This window comes from Lagenorhynchus albirostris, chromosome 1 (genome assembly GCF_949774975.1).
Source record: "Lagenorhynchus albirostris chromosome 1, mLagAlb1.1, whole genome shotgun sequence".
NCBI lineage: Eukaryota > Metazoa > Chordata > Mammalia > Artiodactyla > Delphinidae > Lagenorhynchus > Lagenorhynchus albirostris.
Window position 1 is genome coordinate 45615879 of NC_083095.1, and position 20872 is coordinate 45636750.

Sequence of the window (20872 nt, forward strand, 5' to 3'; positions counted from 1 at the left end):
ATATGACACAAACGAGCTTATCTACAAAACAGAAACCAACTCGCAGACATAGAGAACAGATTTGTGGCTGCCAAGGATGGAGGAGAGGTTGGGAATTTGTGATTAGCAGATGCAAACTATTATATATAGAATGGATAGACAACAAGGTCCTACTGTATAGCACAGGGAACTATATTCAATACCCTTGGATAAACCATAATGGAAAAGAATATGAAAAAGAATGTACAGATAGGTACAACTGAATCACTTTGCTGTAGAGCAAAAATTAACACAACACTGTAAATCAACTATATTTCAATAAAATAAATTTTTTAAAAAAGAATCAAACTGAAGTAAGACTTATCAATATTGAAGAATACTAGTGAATAATGAAGCAATGCCTTTGAAGTTCTGACAGAAAATTATGTTCAACCTAGAATTCTACTCCCAGCCACACTAACGTTCCATTTTAAGAATAAAATAAAAACATTTTCAGACAAGGAATTACTCAATATTTACCTCCCACACATCTTACCTTAGTATGTACCCCAGCAAAACAAGGCAATAAACCAAGGAAGACGACTCTATGCGAAATGAGCATAATGAAGGCAAGTCACAGGATGTTCACTGAGCAGCAGTTCTAAATAAAACAGATTAGAGCAGAAGATACAGAACATCAAGAGAGGGGTAACTAATGAAAAAGGGAGATACCAGAAATTTCATTCTATCTTATAGAAAATGAAAAACTTAAGGTCAGTTATAAAAGCTAACAATACCCCCCCCTCCAAAAAAATACAACAGAGAACTCTGATGTGGAGAAGTCGTGGCACCCTGTTTTATCTTTGTAGAACTACCTTCTCCCCACCCCAACACATGTGCTTCAAATGGGGCAGACTCCACACCCATCTCCATCTGGGCATGTGACCAGGCTCTGACTATTCTAATCTATTCTCTCCACCTTGCCATAGCAACTGGTTCAGAAATATGCACAGAGCCGAGAATCAGTACTGGTGGGGGAGAGAGGTGAAGTAGGATGTTACTGAAAATAAAGGCAAAGGAGGAAAGCACACAGATACAGTGAGAGACCAATTCTTCAAAGTAACATCTGAGCACATGGATCCAATCCTACTCTATCCCTCTGGACTCTCAGTTCTGGAAACCAATTTCCTTTCTCACTTAAGTTCTAACTGAACTGGTTTTCTAACACTTATAAGGATCCCTAACCACAACACTCCTCTTTCAAAGCCAGAAGTCAAAAGATACCACCTATTGTTAATGAAATAAAAATAAACATATAGTATTTATTAAGGTGACCAGAGCTAAAAATGATGATATATAACTATCTCAAAAAGAAGGTAGGGAATGGGGTAGTGGTGTTGGGATATAATTCTTCATGGGTCTCTACGTCTTGCAAGCAAGGCGTTGTCTGCTCTTTTTTCTGGAATATAATCTCAAGGATGTTCATATATCAAACCACCTTAGAAGACAGAAACTCTTCCTCCAGAGCAAAGAGCCAGCATACTACTCTCTCCCTCTGGAGCAAAGAGCAGGCATGCTTACTGCCCATTATAAAATATTTGTAATCCCTAAACTCAAGAGTTTTCTCCAGTAACAAAACTCACTATGTGAACAGGTGTTATCTGGCCCTCCCCTCAGTGCCCTGTGGGAACTGTGGCTCAGGACACTGGCACAAATGAATGTTGAAACCTTAGCTACTGCTATTGCTGTAAGTAATAAACTCTACTTCATCTCTGACTCTGCCTCCTACCAGAATAGGAGTCTTTACCTTCCACCAGCATCCATGAAACTGTGGCAGGTTAATTTGTTAGCTTCAAGTAGAGTAAACTCTCAGATCCTTTCTAATTCCTTTTTTTGTTTTGGCTGCGTTTGGTCTTTGTTGCTGCATGCGGGCTTTCTCTAGTTGTGGCGAGTAGGGACTACTCTTCGCTGTGGTGCACAGGCTTCGCAACACAGTGGCTTCTCTTTTTGCGGAGCACGGGCCCCAGGTGCAGGCTTCAGTAGTTGCAGCACACGGGCTCAGTAGCTGTGCCCTAGAGCACAGGCTCAGTAGTTGTGGCACATGAGCTCAGTAGTTGTGGCGTAGGGCTTAGATGTTCTGCAGCATGTGGGATCTTCCTGGACCAGGAATCGAACCCAAGTCCCCTGCATTGGTGGGCGGATCCTTTTTTTTAATTAATTTATTTTATTTTATTTATTTATTTAATTTTTTTTGGTCTGTGCTGGGTCTTCGTTGCTGCACGCGGGCTTTTCCCTGGTTGTGGCAACTGGGGGCTACTCTTCGTTGTGGTGCACCAGGGAAGTTCCCTTTGTAATTCTTGACAGGTGGTAAATGGGAGCTAAATCTTGACTATCACTTCAGAAAGTCAATAGATAATGCTTAAAATTGACACATCAAGAAATGGAAGTAGGGCTTCCATGGTGGAGCAGTGGTTAAGAATCCGCCTGCCAATGCAGGGGACACGGGTTCAAGCCCTGGGCCAGGAAGATCCCACATGCCGCAGAGCAACTAAGCCCGTGTGCCACAACTACTGAAGCCCACATGTCACAACTACTGAAGTCCACGCGCCTAGAGCCCGTGCTCCACAACAAGAGAAGCCACCACAATAAGAAGCCTGCACACCACAATGAAGAGTAGCCCCTGCTCACCACAACTAGAGAAAGCCCATGAACAGCAGCAAAGACCCAATGCAGCCAAAATTAATCAATTAATTAATTTTTAAAAAGAAATGGAAGTAAAAGCACATTAATATGGGGGATTATCACTAAAAGAATCAAACAGAGAAACAATTGAAGTAGTTCCCTCAGGAAAGGAACTGGGGAGGCATAGGACAAGAGGATTACTGTTTTCACCATAAACTCTTCTGAACCATTACATTTTCCCCCCACCATCATGCATTTGAGAAAGAAGCCTTTCCTGGCTCCTTTAAAGGGGAAAAAAAGAAGTGTACAAGAAAAAAATCTTTTCAGTACTTTCATCCCACTAAAATTGAATAGTAGCATCAAGAAAAGTACCTAATTAAGTATGATGCTCTCATCACAGTTCTGGAAACCTAAAAGGGAAACTCTCTCACCAATGATCATCTCAAGCCAGAAAACAGTCTTAATGTATCTCAAAAGAAGTATGTCACATCTTGCTTTGGAGAAGTTTTGTTCAATAAAATGATTCTACTAGCTATGTACACAATAGTGTCCTACAACTTCTATGGAAAGCACATTACTGGCTTCAGCATATAAATATGTATCCTTAAGCATAATTTCCTGCAATTATAGATTCTAGGTTACCCCTAAATCACTAGTTTTAAAAGTGAAATTAAAATTAATTTATGGGAACAAAGAAGAAATATTTTTATGGCAAAGGGAATAAAATATGCCATCTTACAAGAAAAAAAGATAGTTAATTAAGGTTCAAAAAGTAATTCACATTAAAGAATCAGAATTTTCTAATCAAAATTTGAAATTACAAATTATTTTGTATGGTAGGTAGGGGATGACTATTTCCGTTTAGTATAATTTTATACAAATTACAGGGAAGTTTTTTCTTAAAAATCCAGAACAGCAAAGCCTACCCACTGTCTACCCCTCTACTCCTCCACTAAATTATACTTCCTATACAGCCACATTGTAACTTTTGGCCTCCTGCTGAATCTAATTTTTAGGGAAAATAAAGGAAGAGCATACAAATTCTGCCCCAGAAATAAGCTAAAGTGTTCTTGAGCTAAACTGTAAGTCTAAGTAAAATAGGATCTGGTTAGGAGCTAGCTCTGGTTTTATTTAAAATACACTTTATTTAAATCAGCATTAGTTAACTTTAACCTAACATTACTAATTCAATCACAGTGGTCTCAGTCAATCTACTTAACTCTTGAGAAGCTGGAGCAAATAAAAGATCTCTGTGAAGTTAGAGTTTCACTAAGGTGTTGCTAATTTCTTTTTCACTTCTAGGTGCTCTTCACTAGGAAGGCTTTTTGTGTAGTGAAGTTCCTCAATAGTCAGACTGCGTGGGTTTGAAATCCAGCTCCAACACACTGCCTAGGCAAGCTGCTTAACCTCTAAGACTCAGTTTTCTTTTTTTTTCCTTTTGAATTTTATTTTATTTATTTTTTTATATAGCAGGTTAAGACTCAGTTTTCTGCAAGAAAAAAGGGACTAAATACTTTCCTCATACAGTTGTTATCAAGATTTTTTTAAAAAATACACATAAAATGTTTGGCATAAGACCTAGTCAAAAGAAATAAAGAGGGCTTCCCTGGTAGCACAGTGGTTAAGAATCCACCTGCTAATGCAGGGGACACAGGTTCGATCCCTGGTCCAGGAAGATCCCACATGCTGTGGAGCAACTAAGCCCGTGTGCCACAACTACTGAGCCTGCGCTCTAGAGCCTGCAAGCCACAACTACTGAGCCCACGTGCCACAACTACTGAGTCTGCGCTCTAGAGCCTGGAAGCCACAACTACTGAGCCCACGTGCCACAACTTCTGAAGCCAGCGTGCCTAGAGCCCGTGCTCTGCAACAAGAGAAGCCACTGCAACGAGAAACCCGCGCACCATAACAAAGAGTAGCCCCGCTCGCTGCAATTAGAGAAAGCCCGCATGCAGCAATGAAGACCCAACGCAGCCAAAAATAAATTAATTAATTAAATAAAATTTAAAAATAAAAGAAAGAAAGAAAAGAAGGAAGAAAGAAAGGGAAGAAGACAGCTATTAATATTGTCACTACTTACTTCATAGAAAGCCACCTCCAGTAGGAAAGAGATGTTCCATCTGCACACAGTGGAACAGAGACTCTTCTTATTAATTAAACCACCACTGAAGGCTATGGAAAGGAACGTCACTAAAAAGATGCTAGAAGCATGAAGCAGATGACGCATTTCAGCAAGCCAAACTCAGTCACTTTTCTACCAAGAGGACAGAGTCCTTAAACTTTGCACAGGTTTGTTTACCTTGGTATCATTATGGAATACAGTGGTAGACAAAAGCAAAACTTTTTAAACAATGGAAGTACTTCTAAATATAAATTTTTAATGTAAATTATTTTATAGCTAGCTTTCTCACATTACTTTCTTTTTGACCTTCATTCACTCAACAAATGTTTGTTGAGCATCTATGAGTCTCTTGGAATACAGTGAACAAACGATCAAAGCCCTCAAGGAACTAACATTTTCGTGGTGAGAAAGACAATAAATAATCATAATAAGTAAATTTTATAGCATATGCTTCAAGGAGGTAACTATTATGGGGGAAAAACAGACTAGGGTAGGGGAACTTGGAAGTGCAGGAGGAGAGTGGCGGTTGCCATTTTAAACAGGGTGGTCAGCGTAGGCTTCCTTGAGAAGGTGCTACTTAAGAGATTTGGAAGAGGTAAGGAAGTTAGGCATGAAGATTTATCTAGGTACAGGTAACAGCCTAAGGCAGGCACTTGCCTACACCATCACCACGATCTAACAAATAAGCAAAAATGTTGTCTCTTACTAATATCACGTTCTCCCAAGAAAAACCTGTGCTAACAAAACCAAAAAATATATATATATATTAATTCATTCAACAAATGTTTAGCTAAGGACACAGAAGAGAACATGATATGCACCACTTTCTATTCTCAACTATAAAGACCTCAGCAAGGGGATTGAGGTTGACTACAAAGTTCTGAAGTGTAAGAAATACGGTTTTTTTCTGTTATTTCGCTTATTGGGCCTTCACTTCACTGCTTTTCAAAAAAAAAAAAAAAAAGGCAGATTTACAGAAATCTGTCCTCCAGATAAGGTGGGATGATACTACCTACAGTGAAAGTATCTCAAAGTCTCTATTCTTTAAAGCACAGATATTGGCCCCTTAAGTTTCTTCACCTAAAGAGTTGAAAATTTCAAAAGTACTAACAATGATATTATATTAACATCTTCTCCCCCTGCCTCCAACAGGCCAAAACATTGCTACTGGGAGTCTAATAATTTTTCTAACACTTTTCCAAGATCCACTTCAATTGTAGAAAAAATGTGATCTACCAAGTACATGGTGCTATATGCCATGCACCATGGTAGCTAAGTAAGAGGTCTCTGCTCTCCAAGACCTCATCATGTGGTATGGAAAACATATGCATTATATATCTTTTATGCTATTTACTACTTCAAAAGTAAGTATAGCTCATAATACCACTTAGTTGCAAAGAAAAATACTATGAATTTTTTTCCCTCAAATCCCAACCAAAAGGTTGTATTTATAGAGTTGAAAACACATTTTACAAACCCTTACACTATAAAAGATTACAATCTTAGCAGAATATATTTTATATCATTTATCTGATCCCACTTAGCAACTAGAGAGTAAAAGCTTAGAAAGTTAAGAGACCCACAACAAGAAATGTCATATTAAAGGAACCAAATGGGGCTTCCCTGGTGGCGCAGTGGTTGAGAATCTGCCTGCCAATGCAGGGGACACGGGTTCGAGCCCTGGTCTGGGAAGATCCCACGTGCCGCGGAGCAGCTAGGCCCATGAGCCACAATTACTGAGCCTGCGCGTCTGGAGCCTGTGCTCTGCAACAAGAGAGGCCGCGATAGTGAGAGGCCCGTGCACTGCGATGAAGAGTGGCCCCCGATTGCCACAACTAGAGAAAGCCCTCGCACAGAAACAAAGACCCAACACAACCATAAATAAATAAATTTAAAAAAAGAAAAAAGAAAAAGAAATAATTCTAAAAAAAAAAAAGGAACCAAATGGAATATATTTATTACTTTATTTTTCCCCAATTATGTTAACGGATATTTTAAGATTAGTTGAAAACAAGTTTCTACATATTAAGGCATGTATGCAAGAGAAAACAGAGGACCAAAAGAAAAAAGAGTAGCACACTTTAACCTCATGCCCTGATCTACTTTTTAATTAAGTGCACAAATCCTGAAAAACACTCCTAAGTATTTATGGCTAGAAGCGTTTCTCTTCTAACCTCAACCATCAGTCTCCTCTTAGGACTGGCCTAAATAAAATGGTAACATGCTGCTATATGCTTCACCCAACTTAGCATTACATTAGCTGGCTGTGTAGTCCATGTTTTCAAGGTATCGTACATAGAGCAGAAGTACTTTGTCTCTTTCTACTTAAATGGCCTATCAGGCATATTAGAGCTGCCCTGTCATCATGTTTTACCAATGAGATTAGCAAATATGAAAACTGTCAGCAAGGATATGAAAAAATAGGTGTACTCTCAAACTGCAAATACTCTTTGACCCAGCAGTTCCACTTCTGGGAATTTATCCCAAAAGACAACCCACGAAGAAAATTATTTGCTACAACATTGTTTCTAATAGGAAAAGATAGCAAGACTCCATTTCTCAACCTCCCTTGCATTCAGATGTGGCCATGAACTAAGTTCTGGCTAACAAAACCTGACTAGAAGTGTCCTGAAGTAGCAGCTTCTAGAAACCTCCCTGTAAAAAGGCTGGCATGTAAACCTTTGCCCCCTCTTGCATCCTCCTGCTGCTTAGAATGGGCTGCAGTAGTTGGAGATCCAGCTAGGTCAATGAGGACAAGAGCAACATGCAGCAGAGCTGTAAGAGCATAGAAAGAATCCAGGCAATCACTGCGGGATGGGGGTGGGGCTGACAGGCAGGGGACAAGGGGAATGAGGATAGACTAAAGGGCTATCTTGACTGCAGCGTTTGCTACACAGGTACATCCAACTGTCAAAACTTATCGAACTATCCACGTGTTTCTGTGAATTTTACTGTAATTATTATGCCTCAAAAAGAGAGAAAGAGAAAAGAGTAATGCCATGAGTGCTATACCAGCCCTAGAACACTTACCTGAACTTTTATAAGAGAAATACTTCATTGTTTAACCCACTGCTAGTTTAGCTTTTCTATCACTAATACACTCTTCATATGCCAATATGTAAAGAATGAAAAAATCAAGTGAAAAAGGCAAGATAACGTTACGTAGAATATGCTACCATTTATTTATTTTTTAATAAATTTACTTTTAATTTATTTATTATTTTTGACTGCATTGGGTCTTTGTTGCTGCGCACGGGCTTTCTCTAGCTGTAGCGAGCGGGGGCTACTCTTCGTTGCGGTGCGCGGGCTTCTCATTGTGGTGGCTTCTTGTTGCGGAGCATGGGCTCTAGGCAGGTGGGCTTCAGTAGCCGTGGCTCGCGGGCTCTAGAGCACACGCTCAGTAGTTGTGGCGCACGGGCTTAGTTGCTCCGCGGCATGTGGGATCTTCCCGGACTAGGGCTCGTGCCCATGTCCCCTGCATTGGCAGCTGGGTTCTTAACCACTGTACCACCAGGGAAGCCCTATGCTACCATTTATGTTTTTAAAGGTAGGGAAAATAGACTATACACCAGAAGACTATAAACTAGTAACAGTGGTTGCCCTAGTGAGGGAAAAGTATGCCCAAGGCACAGAATAGAAAATATCTCACTTTCTGCACCTTTCACATTTTGAACCATGCAAACACATTACCTATTTAAAAAATAAATGTTCTTTAATCCTATTAAACAAAATTAAATATTTCGTTTAACTTTTCTGAAATTTTGGTATATGCAGATTTTAATGATTTGAAGACTTACTTTGACTTTAGTTTCAAGATGATCCCACACTGAACTTAATTACTGAGACCACTAGATACAAAAATGACAAAAGAATAAAAAGTGTTGGAAGGGGTAAAAAGGGAAGGAGAGTGCTGAGAACTCTTCTTTTGAGGAAAACGGCAAGAAAACATTTTAACCAAAAAGAGAAGCACTGGGGTCATTCTACTGCTGGAAATATATACTATGTATCTTTTAATTTCTCATTATCTGCTTTTAATGAAAAACAAACAAAAGCAGCTAGCTAAATCAAAAAGGCCAACAAGGCTTTTCTCTGATTAGCTGAAGGAATCAAACAAAAGGTTCTTTCTTGTTAGGAGTATAGATTCTGAAGAGTTACAAATAGTAATGTGAAAGTCTCCGTATCAGATTAGAAATTGAAATAAAATGAGGATTTCTGAGAAATTTATCAAATTGACCATAGGTGGTTTTCTGTTCTCAACACTATTTTGTAACATGTATATGTAAATTCTGTTAAGTTTTTATGGTGTAAACAGTATAACAAAAGAGTTACTCGGACTTCCCTGGTGGCGCAGTGGTTAAGAATCCGCCTGCCGATGCAGGGGACATGGGTTCGAGCCCCGGTCCGAGAAGATCCCACATGCCGCGGAGCAACTAGGCCCGTGAGCCACAACTACTGAGCCTGCGCTCTAGAACCCGCGAGCCACAACTACTGAAGCCCGGGCGCCTACAGCCCGTGCTCCACAACAAGAGAAGCCACCGCATTGAGAAGCCCACGCACTGCAACGAAGAGCAGCCCCTGCTCGCTGCAACTAGAGAAAGTCTGTGCACAGCAACAAACACGCAACGCAGCCAAAAATAAGTAATAAATAAATAAATTTATGTAAAAAAAAAGTTACTGAAAATCTACTACTCTTAAATAGACCATTTAATTTTGTCAGCTGCCCAAGCCTTGGCCTATACATTCATGTATTTTTGTGTATGATTGGTATATATATTTTATATACCATTTTCACATACTTATTTCTATGTAATGATAATTAAGTTGAATGAAATAAAAAATATTCACTTTATAAATCCATAAAATTTGGGATTTTTATTTTTAAAAGGTAACTCAGTAAGGGGTTTCCCTGGTGGCGCAGTGGTTGAGAGTCCGCCTGCCAATGCAGGGGACACAGGTTCGTGCCCCGGTCCGGGAAGATCCCACGTGTCACGGAGCGGCTAGGCCCGTGAGTCATGGCCGCTGAATCTGCGTGTCCGGAGCCTGTGCTCCACAACGGGAGAGGCCGCAACAGTGAGAGGCCCACGTACCACAAAAAAAAAAAGAGAAAAAAAAGGTAACTCAGTAAGAAAGCCCTATCTCTTGCTCTAATTCCGGAAGATGACTATTCAGATCCTAAGTCAGAGGCCACCAACCATTTACTGATGATCCCAACTACCAACAACCTCTTAAGTGACAAATACATACAAATAAACCCAGAAAAAGGAGGCATCATTTACATGCTCTTGCTGATAACAGTAAAAATATTAAATTGTTTCTAACAGGGTTGGATGGTCACAAACAAAATCTCTAACCCTTTAGAAATTCCTAGTAGCTACTATGGAAATTTCTTGGGGCCTCTGGCACACAAGTAGGCATAGACAATATCATTCAGCCCTTCAAAGTAAATCCTTCTGAAGGCAAAGACTATATTTTCCAATACAGTACTGTGTATTATCCTATAAAGATTTCAGCAACAAAGACTAAATGAACATTCAAATGTAGAAGGCTCAAAGTAGGCATAGAATTAACATTTGGTGAACTGAACACTAACAGTTTAGAAACAAAGACAGTGCACATGGAAATGAAATTAAGCTTTACTTCTCTGAATAAGATGTCTACACTAAAAGCATACAAATGACAAATTTCTTAAAAACTGAGTAATTATACTGAGGTTCATTAATGAAGGCTTGACTTTTTCCAAAGGGGGAAAAAACAGATCTGCTATCTGCCAAGAACACTAAATTGAAATCTTCAAAAGTGGTACTGCTATTACCTTAGTAAACCAGTAACACTAATATCCTTTGCAAGTAGAAAGGTGAGAAGTTATGCTCATTGTTTTTGAAAAATTGAAAAGGGAAAAGGTAAAGATTAATTTCCTCCTAACTTCTCCTGAACTATCAATTTGGAGGAAAGAAAAATGGACCAATCAAATTAATTTCATATAATATTCTCAAAGAATACGAAATAAACAGCATAAACACAAGGATAGGGGTTACTCAGATTCAATTCTAACAAATTATTACTTGATTCTATAGGAAACAAAGATCAGTAATTGTCAGACCAGTCCTTAAGGGACTTACTCAAAAAGCCAAAATCTTAAGAATTCTATTGGACTATAAACTGTGGTCAAGAGGTAACATGTATCTAAATCAGAACCATTTAACAAGAGAAGACTCAACAGGTGTTTGGTAAAAGAAATGCCTGGAAACACTGGGAACACATGAAAAGAACTTTAATAAAATGAAACCATAATATTTATGTAACCCAACAAATGAGTTGGCAAGCAAATTTTAATCTCCAAAATTACTCATATCTTTTAAAGAGGCATAGTCCCCTTCTTTCCACGTCCCCTAAAAAGGGAAAATCCATGACATCTTAATAAAGGAACAATTCTTTAAAAAGGCTTTACAACTCCTCATTCTCTACTAAAATAGAACAATTAAAATTCAAGCAGAATAGGGAATTCCCTGGCCGCCCAGTGATTAGAACTCCTCATTTCCACTGCGGGAGGCATGGGTTCCATCCCTGGTGGGGGAACTAAGATCCTTCAAGCTGCATGGCACAGCAAAAAAAAAAAAAAAAATTCAAGCAGTATAGACAAGATAGTCAAAGTTGGTTCACACAATAAAACAAGGTAACAACTACAGTAAGAATCAAGTAACTTTTTGGTAATATACACAAAAATATTAGGTAACTGATAACATTTGTAATACAGAGGCTAAGCCCCTAGATCAAATAAAGGAGAGGAAATAATTCATTTGTTAGATTCAGAAACAAAACAATAGCTAACATGGCTAAAGTTTTCACTTAAATTCCAAGGCCATGAAATTTTTAAACATCAGTAGTTTTAAAATGTGTTATACTGTCATTTTTAAGTGCAAAAACGTTATACTATATAGTCTTAAAATATATGCAACTAGAGTGTAAAATTATGTTTTAATATACAACCTCCTACTAATACAAACAAAAATGTGGATTAATTCTATTAATGATACGGCAGGGGAACCCACAAGGTGTTAAGATAAACAATAAAAAGACAAAAGAATAAATTCTTAAATTTAAGACTGGTACTTGCCAAAGAATACACAGATCTGTAAATAGTGCTAAGAGAAAAAGTGACAGAAGTTAACTAATGCACTGAGCATAATGCCTGGAGTATAAAACATGCTACCCTTTTTTTCAGTAAATGAATAAATAAAAGGCCTTGAAATTCCACAAGTTAAAAATGGTGGTATATAACCATTTTATCAAGCTAACCACATAGCATGCTGAATAAAACATAGGCAAAGAAAATGTCAAATGAAAAATAGGATTCCTAAAGCATAAAGCTATAGACCTTTTACGGACTTTTCAGGATCCATTTTCATAGTCCTTGTAGTATCCCAAATAAGCTTGACTATCGTGATGATGGTATAGCTCTTCAACTAGAATACAGCCTGAACCAGAGAAACCTAACCCCAAGGGCTGAAGTGGTGTGTAGAAAGTACCTAGAACCTCCAGAGAACAATCCTGATGACTGAACTTGAAATCAAATCTCTTGCCCTACTTTGGAAACAAGCTTGCCTCTCCTGGTTCCTGGACAATAGACCAAATGTGTCCTTTGAGACTTCCTTACCAAACTCAAATTTCATCTTCAGAAACTCCAGCTTAATCAATAATTCCCTACAGTAGTTCCAAGAGTGATTTCAGAGCTTTAGATAGACTATTTTTATATTATTATTTAAAATACATTATTTTTTAAATTTTTAATTTTCAAGAAGCAAATGAACACTTTAATACACAAAGTCCTATAACTGAATCTGCTAGAAGGTGTCTCAGTTAAACAGAAAAATGGAAAAAAAAATTTTTTTTTAAAGGTACAAATTTAAATAGCCCAGGTATGTCCTTAAAGATAAGGGGAAAAAGCTAAGCCTTCAATTATGTGTCTACAATTTGGGGATATAAGATATGAAAGCTTAGAATTTAGTAGAGGAGAGAAGACTAATACACATGAAACAAAGAGTAATAAATAACGGTATAAAGTGCTAAGTGGCTAAGTACTCAATTTGGGATGTTTATAAACTCAGATGATGGGGGAAATTATCTTTACTTTCAGTAACCTCCAACTGAAATTTAGCATTTCCTTCTATTGGGAAGTCAGTCAGACCACAATAATATTAACAATATCTGCCACTGTCAGTAGTAGAAATCATAGATATTTTCCTATCACACAATCGTAAGTTGCAGACACCTCCAAACAGTGACAATGTTCATCATTACTTGGAAATTATTAGACCCACGCTAAATCTTATTATTTAATACAGAAGCACATGTTACTATCTCATAATTTAAAAAAATATTTTGATAACTGTATTTTGATGTAACTGGTTTTCTTTGTAATCCTATGTAATTTAAAAATACTACTCAGAAAACGGGTCCAATAGGCTTCAGACTGCCAAAGGTGTCTATGGAGCAAAAACTGTCAAGAGCCCTGCCCTACAGCTTCTATAGAAGCACTCTCCTTCCCCACCTCTGGATTTGATGACAGAAGGACGTAGAGCTTGAGGTGCTGACAAACACACTGTAACCACAAAGGGACAACACCATGGAAGCAGAGCTTATTAAATAAAGAAAATAAGAAGATGATGAGATTCTGACCACCTAAGTACAAGTGGATCAAGCTTCATCTTTGGTCTTTTTAGTACTACAAGCCAGTAAATTTGATTTGGTTTCCTGTTATACTCACTACACTCAACATCTAAATGGTACAGCTGATTGCAATAGTTTCTATCTCAGGAAACCAGAGCAATATCCATTTCTTGGCATAGCAACAGCAAAATTACAAAAGGATTCACTTTACCACCATTAGGGAATCTGGGGAAAATGAGTTTAGTTTTTCACAAACCAAGTGTGCTGAAGACTCACTCAATACGCACTCCAATCCACTCTCACATGGACTTCCTATTTTACAGAGGCTGTAGAGCTAAAAACCACATTTTCCAGATGCCTTTGAAGCTAAGGTTTCACATAAGACCTAAGTGTGGCCAAGCAGCCCACTTAAGATATAGAGAGCAGAAAGTAACATGTAATGATGTTCCTGCCCAAGGAAGTTAAAACTTCTGCCACATATGGTGGCCCGTAATGGCAGTAGCTCCCTTATCAGGCAAGTTCTACAGTGTCTCTGTGGTGTTTGTTCTAGAAGTTCAGTCTAATCTGTTCATTTAGCCTACTCAACATTTACCTATCTCTTTCTTAATAAATCCCATTTGCTACAACTACTTAGAGCAAATGCTCTTGCTACAGATTCTTGAAAAATAAATACAAAGTAAACATGGATGTAAAAAACAGCAGCATCTGTGTGATGAATCTGGAGATTGGGATTGACATATATACACTAATATGTATAAAATGGATAACTAATTAAGAACCTGCTGTATAATAAATAAATAAAATTTAAAAATTTTTTAAAAAAATCAACAGTATCCTATTGCCAGTTAGAAACCTAACAAGAGTTAACAGCTTATGGATACAGATATAGGCTTGACCTGGAAAGCATAATAACTGAGAAGCCTTAAGAGCTAAGGGCCAGATTACAAGGAGCACAACAAGAGTCAAGAACAGAGCTTTAGACAGACTCAAGATATAGAGAACAAACTAGTAGTTACCAATTGGGGGTGGGGGAGTAAGAGGTGTAAACTATTAGGTATAAAATGAGCTACAAGGATATATTGCACAACATGGGGAATATAGCCAATATTTTATAATAACTATAAATGGACTATAACCTTTAAAAATTGTGAATTACTATATTGTACACCTGTTAACATATAATATTGTACAGCAACTATACTTCAATTAAAAAAAAAGAAGAGAACAGAGCTTTAGATAGTTTGGATCTGGAAGAGAAAAAATTGCCAGCCAAGCTGATAAATCAGAAGAAATCAGAGATAGGCAAAGAACCGAAAGGAGAGAATTCAAAAAATGAAGATGTCTTCTGTACAACTAAATACCAAAGATGACAAATGGGCTAGGAATTTAACTAAAAGATCCGTTTTTCACATTACTTCCTTTCTCAAAGATTGTCCTGAGTAAAAAATAATGCTCAAACTCCCTCCATAATTGGGTCCCTTGTCTGCTACTGCAGCTTCATACCATAACTTTTTCTTTTTGTTTTTTTAATACCATACTTTTAATCAGTCTTTTTAAAATAAATAAGTAAATAAACCCTCTTCTCCAGATCCCAAAATAAACGCCCAATCCAAGGCCCACACCTAGGAAGCTTTGTCTGGCAGTCCCAGTTGCCTCCTCTGAATTCATATAACATTTATCAGACACCTAATTAAAATCCAAACTAAATTATAAGCTTAAAGAGAGCAGAGGCTATGTTCTTCATTTCTTTATATTCTGAACACCCAGCAAAATGCCACTCAAATGCACTGCTAACAGCTAGGCCCTTTCAACAGGTAGTTTCAGAAGAGTGGAAGTAAGACTGCAGGAGATTAAAAATTTAATTAAATTGACTTGGAAGGTGAACAAAGAAAGTTTCCGTAGAAATGGTAATGTTCTATATCTTGACAGGGTTATGGGTTAAACAGATGTATGCACTTGTCCAAAATAAGGGACAAGTTAAACTATTTGTTTACTTATTTAATAAGTAAACAAATAGTTCATGATAGGCATGCAAAAGTATTTACTGGTAAAGTATACTTACTTTGAAATACAACCAAAATATAAGATGGATTGATAAATACATAGAGGGTAGAATGGATGGATAAATAGATAAGCAAATACAGCAAAATAAGAATTACAGAATCTACATTGTGGATATTTAGATATTCATATTCAATGTATAAACACTCCTTGCAACTCTTCTGTGATTGGCATTTTCATGATAAAATGTTAGGGGAAAAAAGCAGAGTGGCAATAATGTGAGGCTCACATTATTTCAGAAGTTTGTCAATTAAAGGATTGACCTTAGAGAAGAAAAGGAAGGTATATATACATGCCTCTGAGAGAGGGATATCTGGATTGTTCCTCTCCTCTCTACCTCAAGTCTTAGACTGCCTGTACAGACTAGTTCTGGCCTTGAGTGCTTGCTCTTGCCTGAAAGAAAATGCTCTCACTAAGCTCCCTTCATTCTAGCACAATCCAAACCTGTGGAGCCTGACCCCTTTGTCTGTCTTGGGCTATGATAATCTGTTCCCTATTCTTTTTACCTGAGCTTCTAATACCTCCTTAACTGACCATTAGACAAAACCTCTGGCCAATCTGCGTAACATAAATGGTTCATCCTCTTGGTCCAATTCTTGCCCTTCAGACCCATGGCCCCCATGGCAAGGGAATGTTAAAACAAAGGTCACACAGTCCCTGGCTGAGGACCTGGCAGAGAGGTACTCAAAACATGTTTGTTAGATGAATAAAACCCATGCCTGATAATAATATAATACACACATAAATAGAGCTTAGTTTCACATTTAAATCTACATTGTGCTGAGGGTTGAAAATGTGTGTGCTAAGTTTCTGGAGTTGAACATTTAAAAAGGGAAGATCTGGAGCCTCTTCTCTGAAGAGCAAACCAGAAGACAGAGCTGGAAACAGAAGGTTGACAAACTCTTTCAACTGACATTAAGAAACACCTACATTTAAATTATTAATGCTTTTCCCAGATAATACAGTACATTCATCAGCTTCAAAGTGCCATAAACATGAACTACAGGGGGAAAGATAAATTATGCAACAGTAAGAATGGATAGGAATTCAACTTCCAATGACCTAAATGCACTTGGGAGTTAATTTGCTTTTTGTTACTGTAGCTTCCAAAGGACTGCAGATTATGCACTTGCTGAATTTTGCCTTTGTCACACATGACCTAACAAGGAAGGCATTCATTCTACCATAGTAGCTTCTCTCAAGTATCTGGTTCTAAACAGCTGCAAATTTTGGAAGATAACACTGAATGATGTTTCTAACCATTAGTAGTTCTCTCCCCAACAAATATGAAAACAAGATTAAGGTTTACTAGAGTATCAAAACTGTGCAAATTAAACTGGCTGAGCATGAAGTTATTAGAAAATAAAGTAGAGGACACGGGTTCGTGCCCAGGTCCAGGAAGATCCCACATGCCACGGAGTGGCTGGGCCTGTGAGCCATGGCCACTGAGCCTGCGCGTCCGGAGCCTGTACTCCGCAACGGGAGAGGCCACAACAGTGAGAGACCCGCGTACCTCAAAAAAAAAAAAGAAAAGAAAAGAAAGTAGAAAATTTGTACAAGAATTTAAATTCTAGATGTTATGTTAATAGAATTGATCCAATAAACATATCCTAAAGAATTTCTAAAATACAACACTTTCATTGTTCACATTTGCTTTTATCTGTCAGAAAGATGCTATATCACTAATGACTGGCTGATATAGTCCCTTAAATGCTGTAACTGGATAAAATGACAAAATATTTCAAAATAATACCGATCTCAAATAAATTTCCATTTATAAGAAGTGGAAGCTGCTTCCTAGACCCAAAACTGCTAGGCCTGGGTGAAAAATAACCTGCCAAAAGTAGAAACAAACTGTAAAAATGTTTCAGAGTGTTATGTGTTATGGCTGGTGAAACGGTTATACAACTATACAAAGAAGCTGGTTTTTTTACACCTGTCATTGTTCCTAGGTCATATCAGAATACATGAAGACATTTATTCTCCACCTATCAACTCATTTTTTTAAAATAAATTTATTTATTTTATTTATTTATTTTTTGGCTGTGTTGGGTCTTCATTGCTGCACACGGGCTTTCTCTAGTTGCGGCAAGCAGGAGCTACTCTTCGTTGCAGTGCAAGGGCTTCGCACTGTGGTGGCTTCTCTCTTCTCTCATTGTGGAGCACAGGTTCTAGGCGTGCGGGCTTCAGTAGTTGTGGCACACGGGCTCAGCAGTTGTGGTGCACGGGCTTAGTGGCTCCAGGGTATGTGGGATCTTCCCAGACCAGAGATCAAACCCGTGTCCCCCGCATTGGCAGGTGGATTCTCAACCACTGCGCCACTAGGGAAGCCCCTATCAACTCATTTTTCATTAAAAAAATCATAACTGCTAAACACCATTGAGGAGGAAAAAACGCCAAGGAGAAGCTATTTTATTATCAGCATTTATATGTCTTTCAACTCACATGTAGTTTGACTTTCACCATATACCCTAGTACATTTAATTTACACAGATCCACGTAGTCTCCCCCAGAAAGGCTCCCTGGAAAAGACACATGCAAGTGTCCTTTCTGTACCTCCTTCAACTTCATTACATAATATCCTGTCATGATCTTTTCATTTTAAAGAGTAGGTTGATTAACACCCTCAAAAGCAGTAATTTCATGTTAATTTGGTACTTATCAGTCTTGAAGACCCAAAAACCCAAATTTTGTCTTTAGAGCCTTAACACTGTCACCACACGATTCCTAATTTCTTAAAATAAATATAAATATAAAGTAATTTTCAAGTACTGCACAAAATGCTATAGAATTTCCAAATACAGTAAGCATTAAAATGAGATTTACAGGAACACCTTGTTTTGTAAACTTCCAGTCAAATCTAATGGTAATTAACAAGGGTAAATTTTTGCTTTCATTTTCTACAAAAACGTAGTAACAGAGCATGACTTCCACCAGCATGTTGATGCAGAATCTAGACAGACAATACCTTACCAATCACTTTTAAAGAGCAAATAAGAGAAGGAAGTATTAACAACAAAAAAACCCTAACATTACAAGTCAAGGTCAGTGGGGACGGGCTGAGGACTCTTATCCAAGCTTCCTGCTGAAGACACTAAATTGTAATTATGCTTCAATTTGAAGCCATCTACCTCTCAAACTAGATCCTATTTAAATGATTTTATAGAGAGGAAAAAATGAGCAAAAGTACTGATATGCTGCAATACCTGAAGAGAGTCATTAATGGCAGGTGACTAGCTTCTCTTCTGGCCTGATCTCTTTTGGTAGAAAAGCAATATTCATAGGCAGGGCATTTTTTTTCATTCTGTAGTTTCATATTTGAAAGCATTACAGATGTAATATTAGTTACTTGTCCAGGCAAGCAGTCCTGGTATATGTTATTATACTGTTACAGCCCAGTCTCAGTAAGAAAACAAGGAAAATCCTTGTTGTTGAGCTATAAGTATAGGAAACCCTCAACTATCCATGGACAGGGACAACCTGGATAAATTAAATCCCCAGGTAATTATTATTTAAGAAGAATGTTGGATTAATTCAGAACTCCTCCTCCCTTCTTTACAAAAGAAAAAGTTGACTTAAAATCTCCTCTCTCTCTTCCAGACCACTAACAAAGAAAGCAAATAGGTAGATAAATGATTTAAAAATTGTCTAGCAAAAAGGAGTAAGGCAAATAATTATCAGCACTCGAATTGGTTCTATTTTTTCCAGCAATTCCGATCACAAGCCATCAAACTATGAGTTTAGCTTTCTCAAATGCATTTACGTTAAACACCCACCCATCCACCCCCCACAAAAAAAAAACCTCCTGATTGAGATTTTCCTAAATCATATGGGTCTTACTGAACTGTACTAACAATATTCGAAATGGAAGTTAAAGAACTTAACAACTATTACATTAAAATTGTAAAATGCTGATATCGAACAACTTTCGATTCAAAATCTCTGCGATGCTAGGCGTTGACAGAAGCTTTACCTTCCTTTTTCTCCCCTCCCGGCCCTCCTGGCCCTTCTGCGTGTCAAGCTCCCCGCCGGAGTCTGCATGACATCACAGCTCATCTCTTGGAAACCCCTGACGTCACAGACATGCTAAACCACAGCACTATGACTTCATCGGGACTGGGGCGGAACCGCAGTCGACTTGCGCCAGCCCGGAGGCTAGAGAAGCTTCCGAGCCTCGGTCCTGCCAGGTCCCCGAAGAAGGTTAAGGACAGGCGCCAGCTCACCTGCGCTGGGACGGGGAAGGACGGAGCGGTAGAGCCCCGGCGGGCGCGACAGGGCGAGGCTACCCCCACCCAGGGCCCGATTTCCTCACCGGCCGCCGGTCCCGGGGGTGGGAGAGCCGACCTGGAGCCTCCCCACGGCCTATCCCGGATCTCCTCCGCTTCAGCCCTGACCCGGGACCCCACTCCCGCCCGCCGGCCTGCCCGACCCTCCGTGCCCCGTGGGGGCGCTCAGCGCCCGGCCCGTGTGCGGGCAGAGGACGCCCCCGGACGAGGTGCGGGCCGCCGGGTCCCTGCCCCAGACCGAGCCCCGGACCCGCGGGCGGCGCCCCCGCCCCCACCCGCCCGGCGCCCCGAGAGCGCAGGCGGCCGGCGGGAGGGGGCGGGGAGCGGCCACGGTGGCCGCCGCCAGACCCCGACCGCGCCGCTCTCACGCCACGCCCCACCCCGGCCCAGACCCACCTGCGCTCCTGCCCCGGCCGGGGCCTGGCCCGGGGCTGCACACCGCGATACAGCGGCGGCGGCAGTTGGCCTGGCTCGCTCCCCACCGCTGAGGCGGACCGAGCGCCCAGCGCGGCGCGGCGGAGCCCAACGCTCGCCCCGAAACCCATTTGTTTGGCTAGAACGGCGTGACGTCACGCGCCGGCCCAATCGACGGTTGGCCAGGGGCGGGGCCGCGGAGCCAGGGAGTTGCAGCGCCCCTGCCGGGATTCTGCGACACTTCGGACGCTGGGGGTGCGAAGAGTGGGGGACTTAAAAAAGGGAGAACCGAGTGAGGCATCTTCGGGCCCCCAAGTGGTGAAGAGTGAAAGCTCGAGTAAGACCTGAAGAGAAAGGAATCAACCCCTCAGGCTAGCCAGAATGGTAGTAACGCCAGTGTTCAACAGCCAATAGACATGACAAATCTACTAATAATACTCATGGGTGGATGTGGAGCTATAAATGGTGTTAGATTACTGTTAGATAACCTAGTAGACTTGGGTTCAAATTTTGCTTCTGCTACTGTCGGGAGGCTGGGCTTCAGAGTTCTCATTTGTAAAATGAAGGGGTTGAAAGAGTCCTTTATGTTATTCTTTTCTATGCAAATCATGGCAGGAATATCTACCAGCAAGCTGATACACTTTGAGGTTGACAGTCTCAAAATATGATCTTTAGAAGTTTA

At 39.6% G+C, this 20872-nt stretch overlaps 1 protein-coding gene across 13 annotated transcripts in view; it reads right to left on the bottom strand.

Moving 5' to 3' along the window:
• FBXO34 (F-box protein 34) overlaps positions 1-20319 on the bottom strand; it is a 92240-nt gene extending 71921 nt beyond the window's left edge. For 8 of the 13 annotated variants that reach the window (XR_009539206.1, XR_009539205.1, XR_009539204.1 and 5 more), the window contains exons 1-2: positions 20173-20310; positions 515-619 (exon numbers count right to left, since the gene is read on the bottom strand). The gene's annotated coding sequence lies outside the window, so the exon portion shown is untranslated. Of the gene's footprint in view, positions 1-514; positions 620-8452; positions 8476-19713; positions 19874-20172 lie in introns of those variants that run through there. The other 5 variants (XM_060142219.1, XM_060142201.1, XM_060142226.1 and 2 more) reach the window with 4 other exon arrangements.
• Positions 20320-20872: the final 553 nt, after the last annotated feature.